Source organism: Hyla sarda, chromosome 4, assembly GCF_029499605.1.
Source record: "Hyla sarda isolate aHylSar1 chromosome 4, aHylSar1.hap1, whole genome shotgun sequence".
NCBI lineage: Eukaryota > Metazoa > Chordata > Amphibia > Anura > Hylidae > Hyla > Hyla sarda.
Window position 1 is genome coordinate 133,386,473 of NC_079192.1, and position 10,197 is coordinate 133,396,669.

General features: G+C 39.9%; 1 protein-coding gene across 1 annotated transcript in view; it reads right to left on the reverse strand.

The window, feature by feature from the left end:
* Window positions 1-10,197, reverse strand: part of PDE8A (phosphodiesterase 8A) — a 347,339-nt gene that overhangs the window by 305,090 nt on the left and 32,052 nt on the right. The gene's annotated exons all lie outside the window — the stretch shown is intronic.

The window sequence follows — 10,197 nt, forward strand, 5'->3', positions numbered from 1 at the left end:
ACAGAAAAATAAAAAAGTTATAGGAGTCTGAATATTGCAATGTAAAGATTTTTTTAAGCATTAAAACATTACAAAATCTGTATCATTGTAGTCCTACTGAAGCACAAAATTAAGATAATGGCCCTGATTTACCATTGTATACTGACCTGTTTAGTCCGGTTGTGCACTAAAATGTTGTGCAGTGCATCACAAATTCTGTCTGCACCAGAATTTGTGGTGCAGTGCGCTAAATAAATCTATAAAACTGGCAATGTAAAGATTTTTATTTTTAAGTATTAAAGGGGTACTCCAGTGGAAATCAACAGGTGCCAGAAAGCTAAACAGATTTGTAAATTACTTCTATAAAAAAATCTTAATCCTTCCAGTACTTATTAGCTGCTGAATACTACAGAGGAAATTCTTTTCTTTTTGAAACACAGAGCTGACATCACGAGCACAGTGCTCTCTGCTGACATCTCTGTCCATTTTAAGAACTGTCCAGAGTAGGAGAAAATCCCCATAGCAAACATATGCTGCTCTGGACACTTTCTAAAATGGACAGAGATGTCAGCAGAGAGCACTGTGGTCATGATTCAGCAGAGAGCACTGTGATCATGATTCAGCAGAAAGCACTGTGTTCCAAAAAAAGAATTTCCTCTGTAGTATTCAGTAGCTAATAAGTACTGGAAGGATTAAGATTTTTTTTAAAGAAGTAATTTACAAATCTGTTTAACTTTATGGCACCAGTTGATTTAAAAAAAAGTTTTCCACGGTCAGAAAAGGGGAATCGATGGTCCAACCTATTTACTACTGAATTCAAAAAATTCTATGAAAAGATGACTGGAAATTCCCACCAAGAAAAAGGTGGTCAGAACTTTCTCGAATCCCCATAACAGAGTGGAATCATACAAGTACAAAACAGCATTCCACAATAAAAAACCTAAGTATATCAGGGCCAAGTTTGGTTACATTTTATTGTAAAATTAGGGATACTGTAAAAAGGTACAATTGGTCCTGCAGAAAAAAATATATCATATGGCTCTTCAATAGAAAATTGAGGAGGAAAAAAGAAAAAAAAAATTGTCCTGGTCTTGAAGGGGTTAACCCCTTAAGGACCAAGGACGTACCGGTACGTCCTTGGTCCTGCTCTTCCGATATAACGCGGAGTTACACAGTAACCCCGCGTCATATCATGGCGGGCCCGGCGTCATAGTGAAGCCGGGACCCGCCTCTAATAGCGTGCAGCGCCGATCGCGGCGCCGCGCGATATTAACCCTTTAGCCGCGCGCTCAAAGCTGAGCCGCGCGGCTAAAAGTGAAAGTGAAAGTTCCCGGCTAGCTCAGTCGGGCTGTTCGGGATAGCCGCGGCTAATCGCGGCATCCCGAACAGCTGACAGGACAGCGGGAGGGCCCCTTCCTGCCTCCTCGCTGTCCGATCGCCGAATGACTGCTCAGTGCCTGAGATGCAGGCATGAGCAGTCATGCGGCAGAATCGTTGATCACTGGTTTCTTATGAGAAACCAGTGATCAACATAGAAGATCAGTGTGTGCAGTGTTATAGGTCCCTATGGGACCTATAACACTGCAAAAAAAAAGTGAAAACAAAAAGTGAATAAAGATCATTTAACTCCTCCCCTATTAAAAGTTTGAATCACCCCCCTTTTCCAATAAAAAAAAAAACACAGTGTAAATAAAAATAAAAATAAACATATGTGGTATCACCGCGTGCGGAAATGTCCGAATTATAAAAATATATCATTAATTAAACCGCTCGGTCAATGGCGTGCGCGCAAAAAAATTCCAAAGTCCAAAATAGTGCATTTTTGGTCACTTTTTATATCATTTAAAAATGAATAAAAAGATCAATAAGTCCTATCAATGCAAAAATGGTACCGTTAAAAACTTCAGATCACGGCGCAAAAAATGAGCCCTCATACCGCCCCATACACGGAAAAATAAAAAAGTTATAGGGGTCAGAAGATGACAATTTTAAACGTATTAATTTTCCTGCATGTAGTTATGATTTTTTCCAGAAGTCCGACAAAATCAAACCTATATAAGTAGGGTATCATTTTAATCGTATGGACCTACAGAATACATATCAGGTGTCATTTTTACCGAAAAATGTACTACGTAGAAACGGAAGCCCCCAAAAGTTACAAAACAGCGTTTTTTTTTTCAATTTTGTCGCACAATGATTTTTTTTCCCGCTTCACCATAGATTTTTGGGCAAAATGACTGACGTCATTACAAAGTAGAATTGGTGGCGCAAAAAATAAGCCATCATATGGATTTTTAGGTGTAAATTTGAAAGAGTTATGATTTTTTAAAGGCAAGGAGCAAAAAACGAAAATGCAAAAACGGAAAAACCTCCGGTCCTTAAGGGGTTAAATAAAAGTAGGTTGTGCATCCAAGGTTTTGTTAACATTCATGCGTAAAAGGTATAGGTCAGGAGGGTCGCTTCTGGAAGGCTGGGAGATATCATACTATATAAGCATACTGCGGATTACATTGCTAACGGCATAGCGGCATGGTGTGCAGTGGCCTCTTTTACAGGTACATTGAGGACAAATAGTGAAAGGGCTTTTTTATTTTTACAGGTAATTTGTGGATCCCCCATGGCCGTGAGTGAAAATACCATATGTTTATGTCACTGTATAAGCCTGAATTAAAAAATGTGTTTATAGCTCTGCCTTTTGTTTATATTGTAGGTACCGGAGACTGTTGCTGGAGCCGTTAAGGGTGATCAGAGGGGATAAAAATACCCTATATGCACCCCTTTATGTTGACCATACATTGTTGCTTATGAATATAGTAAATAATGAGAGGCTTTTGGTGCATTGAACAAAAATTAAGCTCTCACACTATGATATATTCATGTTTTTTTTTGCTGACTTATGGTGTGTCAGTATCTGAGTAACAAATAACTAAATCCCCTGATGATACCAGTCGAAAATGGTTGAAAGACGTTGGGTAATATTGTTTGATGTTACTTATGATATGGGTGATGTTGCTTAGTATTACTCAAGATATATATTACCTACAGATGTGAAAAATCTATCTGTGAGTGATACTGTAAGTTATGGTTCATGATGGAACTTTTATGAACATACATGTAATATCTGGTTGTGATTGAGTGTTCTTATTCAGGTCCACAATCTACTGGTTATTTTTGAGTCGGTCTAGAATTTTTTGCTTCAGGTTACCTTCCCTTGGAGATAACCTGACCCTCTCAATGCCCTGTAGCTGTAAGCAGGATGTGTCCCCTCCATGTTTTTCTGCCACATGGTATCTATGGTATCAAAACATGTGGCAGAAAAACATGGAGGGGACACATCCTGCTTACAGCTACAGGGCATAGAGAGGGTCAGGTTATCTCCAAGGGGAAGTAACCTGAAGCAAAAAATTCTGGACCGAGAGGTCTTTTGGATCTTAAAATTAAATACGAGATTCCCCTTAGGTCTTAATAGAAGATTAGACACTATTTTACATTATTAGTTCGGTTTTCCTGGTCCCATCTATGTGGGTTTTTTAGTATGACCCCCCCCCCCCCATGTCATATTTTGCTTCCAATACTTTTCATAGCTCTCTGTCTCCTGCATGATCTATAGGGAGAGGCATATTCTGCCTTAAGTTATATTAATATATTTAATTTATTTTTATATTCCTATAGTATTAAACCATAATTAATTCTTTAATACAGCAGTTGAGATTTAGTGTGCTTTCTTTAGCTTTAAATTTATCCGCAGTGGAAGAAACCCACTGCGGTTTTGTTATGATTGTGTCTGAACATGATCGCAAGTTTAATATATCTGGTGCACCCATGTGTTCTTGTTGTGATTGTGGCTTGTGGGGAGCAACCTGATTCAGGTGTGCTCGCACCTAGCCATCCCATACAGAAGGAAATCCTTTGAGATACTTTCATTGTATGACTAAGGCTTGGTGACACGAGCCGAAATGCGTCACATATCTCCGTGTACCTGTATGTCTACCCTGGCTACACAATAAAGACCTGTTCCCGAGTCAAGCGCTGGATACCTTCTTTTTCTCCTATTACTATTAAAGGCAACAATAATATTATATATTATTGCTATTTGTGCAATAGGCTAAAATTAGGGGTGATTTACCAAAAAAGAATAAGTCTGTGCACTTTCTAAATAAGAAACCATTGCTAAAAATGTTAGTATGTATTAGTGATTTGTGAAAATAAGCTACTAGGCAGTTGCATATGTTCACTGGTGTTTCATAGTAACAGAGGAGGATTAGTTCGAATTTGCAGTGTTGTTAAGCAGAAAACTACTTCATTGTATCTTAACACCTTGGTTAAGGCTTTGTTGTGAACTGCCCACATGACGCAGTCAATGACAATATTTGAAGCATTGTCTTTCTCTATTGACAAAATCCCGAAAGGTTGCAAGCAGCATGAGACATTGACGTCACGCACACCTTGTAATGATAAACCTGGCGACCTTCAGCTGTTTAGAGCAAACTACGCAAAGGAATTTGACAGCAAACTACGAAAGAGTTTTACATCACAGTGCCTTCCTAGACTGGGTACAATAGTAACATGCTCTTACATGTTCCAACAGAATTACTGATTTATCACAACCAGCCTTTTCAGACAGGAGAAAATATAACAGCTGAAAAGCATCTAAAGCTACAAAAATTACAAAAAGTTTTGCATGTGTCATTGTCTTAGTGGCTGAAAATCAGCCTCTACTGCGGATTTTCTGCTGACCCATTGATGTCAACAGTAGCAAAATATGCTGCGGATTTTCCGCAGCAAATATGCAGGTACACTGTCAGTGCGAACGTACCCTTATAGGAATAATTTTCCACTTCAATCATCCCCATAGTGAAAGATATATTTCACTGCATTCTCGTATAACCATAAAGGGCACTTTGAGCCAGAATAAGGCTGGGTTCACACCACGTTTTTCAAATACGGTTACCGTATACGGTTTTCCGCTAAAAAACGTATGGCAAAAACCATATGCAACCGTATACAACCGTATGACTCCAAATTAAAACGTATACGGTTTTTCCCCGTACGGTTCTATCCGTTTGCATCAGTTTTTGCGTGCGGTTTTGCTATTTTGTTGGAATCAGTTTTCCAGCAATTTAATAAAGTTACTATTGTTCTATTGAAATTCCAATCTGCGCATGTGTCAACTCCAAAAACGGATTAGAAAAACCGTATACAACCGTATTCTGAAATTCTGTGTATGGTTCTCATAGACAGCAATGTTAAAAGAACCGCATACGGTTTTCCAACCGGAGGCAAAAACGTGGTCGACAGCGTTTTTGCCTACGGTTGAAAAATCGGCAAAACCGTATCCGAGGCAAAACGGATGCAACCGTACACAACATTGTACGGTTACCATATTTGAAAAACGTGGTGTGAACCCAGCCTAATATGAGGATGAGGGACAATATTTTGGGGGCCTTTATAAAGGCCTGTATGCCAGGAAATCACCAAGCTCATTTTGTGAACATTTTTGACTTTTGGCATTTTTATGCTGAATTCACTACTTTAGAGAAAAATTCACAAAAAAAAAATCTAAAATGTTATTTTCTTATAATAAGTTACTGTTTTTATTTTAGCACAAATCCACAATATAACAAAATGTGAAAAAAGTTTAAGGTTTTGGTGACTTTTTGAATGCATGGTATATCATAGTCCATAACACCAAAAAGAATTCCCATTTCACAATTGGCCATTTTCTAGCAGTATAAATCCATTGATATCAGCCTATGTGTTATTAAAGGGGTACTCTGGCCCTAATACATCTTATCCCCTATCCAAAGGTAAGATTTCTGATTGCTGGGGACCTGCCGCTGGGGACCCCCACAATCTGTCATTCAGCACCCACCTTTGCGCTGGAGGCACGGAAATTTTAAACTGGTATTGCAGAAGAAATATATAGGACTGGAGTAGCAAAACATCATTGCAGTTAGAGCTTTTTTTTTTTGCAATTTCCGGACGCACAAAATGTTGCACGTGTGCCTAAGCACTTCTTTTTGCGACTTTGCGGGTATGCATAAACTAGCAAACAGCCTTACCAGCCTAAGCAATGGAGTTAAGAGAGCCAAATCCAGCAAACCCAGATTCGACCTGAACTTTAGATTTTTTACAGCTCGGCGAACGCTCGAGCTATTACCTGTTGGGCTTGTGCAAGCCGGTAAATTGCACGAAAATCTGTGTAAAGATGTTTTTTTGGCGGACAGAAGAAGCATGGCGGCCAGGGGATGTGAGATGACGTCGGAACATCAGCATATCACATGATAACCCAGGCCTATCATGTGAGGTCTATCATGTGTCAATCAACACAAAGGATGTAACAAGAGACACAGATAAAAGGGCAGTGACGTCAGCCACTGCATTCAGAGCCATCATACGGAGCTACCGAAGAGACAAGAGAGACAGTAATAGGGACAGTTAGTGTTTAGAAAGAAAGATACAGATTAGAAAGAGAGAAGAAATAGGGACAGTTAGTGATTAGAAAGATAGAGAGAGATACAGATTGGAAATAGAGACCTTGGGGGAGATTTATGAAAACCAGTGAAGAGGAGGAGTGGTGCAGTTGTCCATAGCAACCAATCAGATAGCTTCTTTCATTTTGCAGAGGACTTTATAAAAATGCTTATCATTTGCTACCACAAATCAAAAGCCTTTTTCAAGGCTCATACCTGCATATACCTGAATTGAATAGTGTCCCTGAAGCATCTACAGTAGCCTGTGTGGTGCAGTGATCTCTGCCACCCACAAAGCATATTCAAGTGGCACCTATATATGCCTATAGGGCCTGTAAACACAGTTGTGATTTGTGACTAGTGTTGAGCGGCATAGGCCATATTCGAATTTGCGATATTTCGCGAATATATGGACGAATATTCGTCATATATTCGCTAAATTCGCATATTTGTAATATTCGTGTTTTATTTTCGCATATGCCAGTGAGGTGCAGTCATCTGTGCCACCCACAAAGTGTATTAAAGTGGCACCTATATATGTCTATAGGGCCTGTGAACACAGTAGTGGATTGTGACTATAATAGTGTTCCTGAACCAGCTACAGTAGCCAGTGAGGTGAAGTGATCTCTTCCACACACAAAGTGTATTTAAGTGGCACCTATAAGTGCCTATAGGGCCTCTAAAAACAGTAGTGATTTGTGACTCTAATAGTGTTACCTGAATTGAATAGTGTCTCTGAAGCATCTACAGTAGCCTGTGTGGTGCAGTGATCTCTGCCACCCACAAAGCATATTCAAGTGGCACCTATATATGCCTATAGGGCCTGTAAACACAGTAGTGATTTGTGACTCTAAAAGTGTTCCTGGACCAGCTACATTAGCCATTGAGGTGCAGTGATCTTTGCCACCCACAAAGCATATTCAAGTGTCACCTATTTATGCCTATAGGGCCTGTAAACACAGCAGTGATTTATGACTCTAAAAGTGTTCCTGAATGAGCTACAGTAGCCAGTGAGGTGCAGTCATTTGTGCCATCCACAAAGTGTATTCAAGGGGCACCTATATACAATGGGGCAAAAAAGTATTTAGCCAGCCACCAATTGTGCAAGTTCTCTCACTTAAAAAGATTAGGCATGTAATTGTCATCATAGGTATACCTCAACTATGAGAGACATAATGAGAAAAAAAATCCATAAAATCACATTGTTTGAATGTCTAAAATCAAAGTCTGAATACTTTGTTATATACCCTTTGTCGGCAATGACAGAGGTCACTTTCTGTAAGTCTTCACAAGGTTTTCTCACACTGTTGCTGGTATTTTGGCCCATTCCTCCATGCAGATCTCCACTAGAGCAGTGATGTTTTGGCACTGTCGCTGGACAGCATGGACTTTCAACTCCCTCCAAAGGTTTTCTATGGGGTTGAGATCTGGAGACTGGCTAGGCCACTCCAGGACCGTGAAATGCTTCTTATGAAGCCACTCCTTCATTGCCCAGGTGGTGAGTTTGGCATCATTGTCATGCTGAAAGACCCAGCAACGTCTCATCTTCAATGCCCTTGCTGATGGAAGGAGGTTTTCACTCAAAATCTCACAATACATTGCCCATTCATTCTATCCTTTACACAGATCATTCGTCCTGGTCCCTTAGCAGAAAAACAGCCTCAAAGCATGATGTTTCCACCCCCATGCTTCACAGTACCAAAAAGATGAGTTGAGTTTTTTTACCAAAAAGTTCTACTTTGGTTTCATCTAACCATATGACATTCTCCCAATACTCTTCTGGATCATCCAAATGTTCTCTAGCAAACTTCAGACAGGCCCGGACATGTACTGGCTTAAGCAGGGGGACATGTCTGGCACTGCATGATTTGAGTCCCTGGTGGCATAGTGTGTTACTGATGGTAGCCTTTGTTACTTTGGTCCCAGCTCTCTGCATGTCATTCACTAGTTCCCCCCATGTGGTTCTGGGATTTTTGCTCACAGCTCTTGTGATAATTTTGACACCACGGGGTGAGATCTTGCGTGGAGCCCTAGATGGAGGGAGATTATCAGTGGTCTTTTATGTCTACCATTTTCTAATAATTGCTCCCACAGTTGATTTTTTCACACCAAGCTGCTTGCCTATTGCAGATTCAGTCTTCCCAGCCTGGTGCAGGTCTACAATTTTTTTTCTGGTGTCCTTCGACAGCTCTTTGGTCTTGGCCATAATTAAGTTTGGAGTGTGACTGTTTGAGGTTGTGGACAGGTGTCTTTTATACCGATAACAATTTTAAACAGGTGCCATTAATACAGGTAACAAGTGGAGACTCTTAAAGAAGTTGTTACAGGTCTGTGAGAGCAAGAAATCTTGCTTGTTCGTAGGTGACCAAATACTTATTTTCCACCATAATTTGCTAATAAATTCTTTAAAAATCAGAAAATGTGATTTTTTTTCTCATTATGTCTCTCATAGTTGAGGTATACCTATGATGAAAATTACAGGCCCCTCTCATCTTTTGAAGTGGGAGAACTTGCACAATTGGTGGCTGACTAAATACTTTTCTGCCCCACTGTATGCCTAAAGGGCCTGTGAACAGTAGTGATTTGTGACTCTAATAAGTGTTCCTGAATGAGCTACAGTAGCCACTTAGGTGCAGTGATCTGTGCCACCCACAAAGCATATTCAAGTAGCATATATATATATATATATATATATATATATATATATATACCTATAGGGCCTGTGAAGACAGGACTGGATTATGACTGTAATAGCGCTCCTGAACCAGCAGCTAGAGTAACCAGTGAGGTGCAGTGATCTCTGCTACTCACAAAGCGTATTCAAGTGGCACTTATATATGCCTATAGGGCCTGTGAAGACAGTAGTGATGTGTGACTATAATAGCGTTCCTGAACCAGCTACAGTAGCCAGTGAGGTGCAGTGATCTGTGCCACACACAAAGCGTATTCAAGAGACAGAAGAAGCATTTGTACATGCAAAATAGCCGTCACCTATCTTCCGGCATCCCTCTCCCATGATGGGGTTTGGCAGCCCAGATGGCGCGTACCTAGTCGCCATTATTTAGCAAAGAAATCTGTCCCCACTAGTGATCAGCAGTATAGGCCATATTCGAATTCACGATATTTCACAAATATATGATCGAATATTCGTCCAATATTCACAAAAATCGCATATTTGCAATATTCGCGCCCTTTTTTTCTATGCGAATATTCGTCATAAAATTTGCATGCGCATTTGCATGCACAATATCAGCATGATCTACTTGCGCAACTTGTTACTCTACTCTATGCGAAGTTTCCTGCTAAGTTTCCTGTGACTGAGCAAACATGGTGGGGAGCAAATTTACCAAAAAGGAGGAAAAACTCTTGATCACTGTAAGTATTTTCACATTACACCAGAGTATTTGATTACACTTCACATGCATGTTAGATCAATCTCTTTATATTCCGATAGAGTGTTAAAATATATTTGTGAATGCGAAAATCGGCATGTGAAAATGATTTCGCAATAGACACAGCTTCACTATTTATCAGTTCTAAGTAGATATTACTGATTGGTGCACTAAGTATTAAGTGTTTGAAGGGGAAATATTTGATTTAAAATTACCGTTATGAGATCAGATTGTATTGCGATTGTATGTGTGTGGGGTCTGAGCAATCAGATATTGTCCAGCTGAGCAAAGATTTACCTGTCTAGTGAACTGACGGTACGGTATGGGGTGTAAAGCTGGTTTGTCTCCCCGTG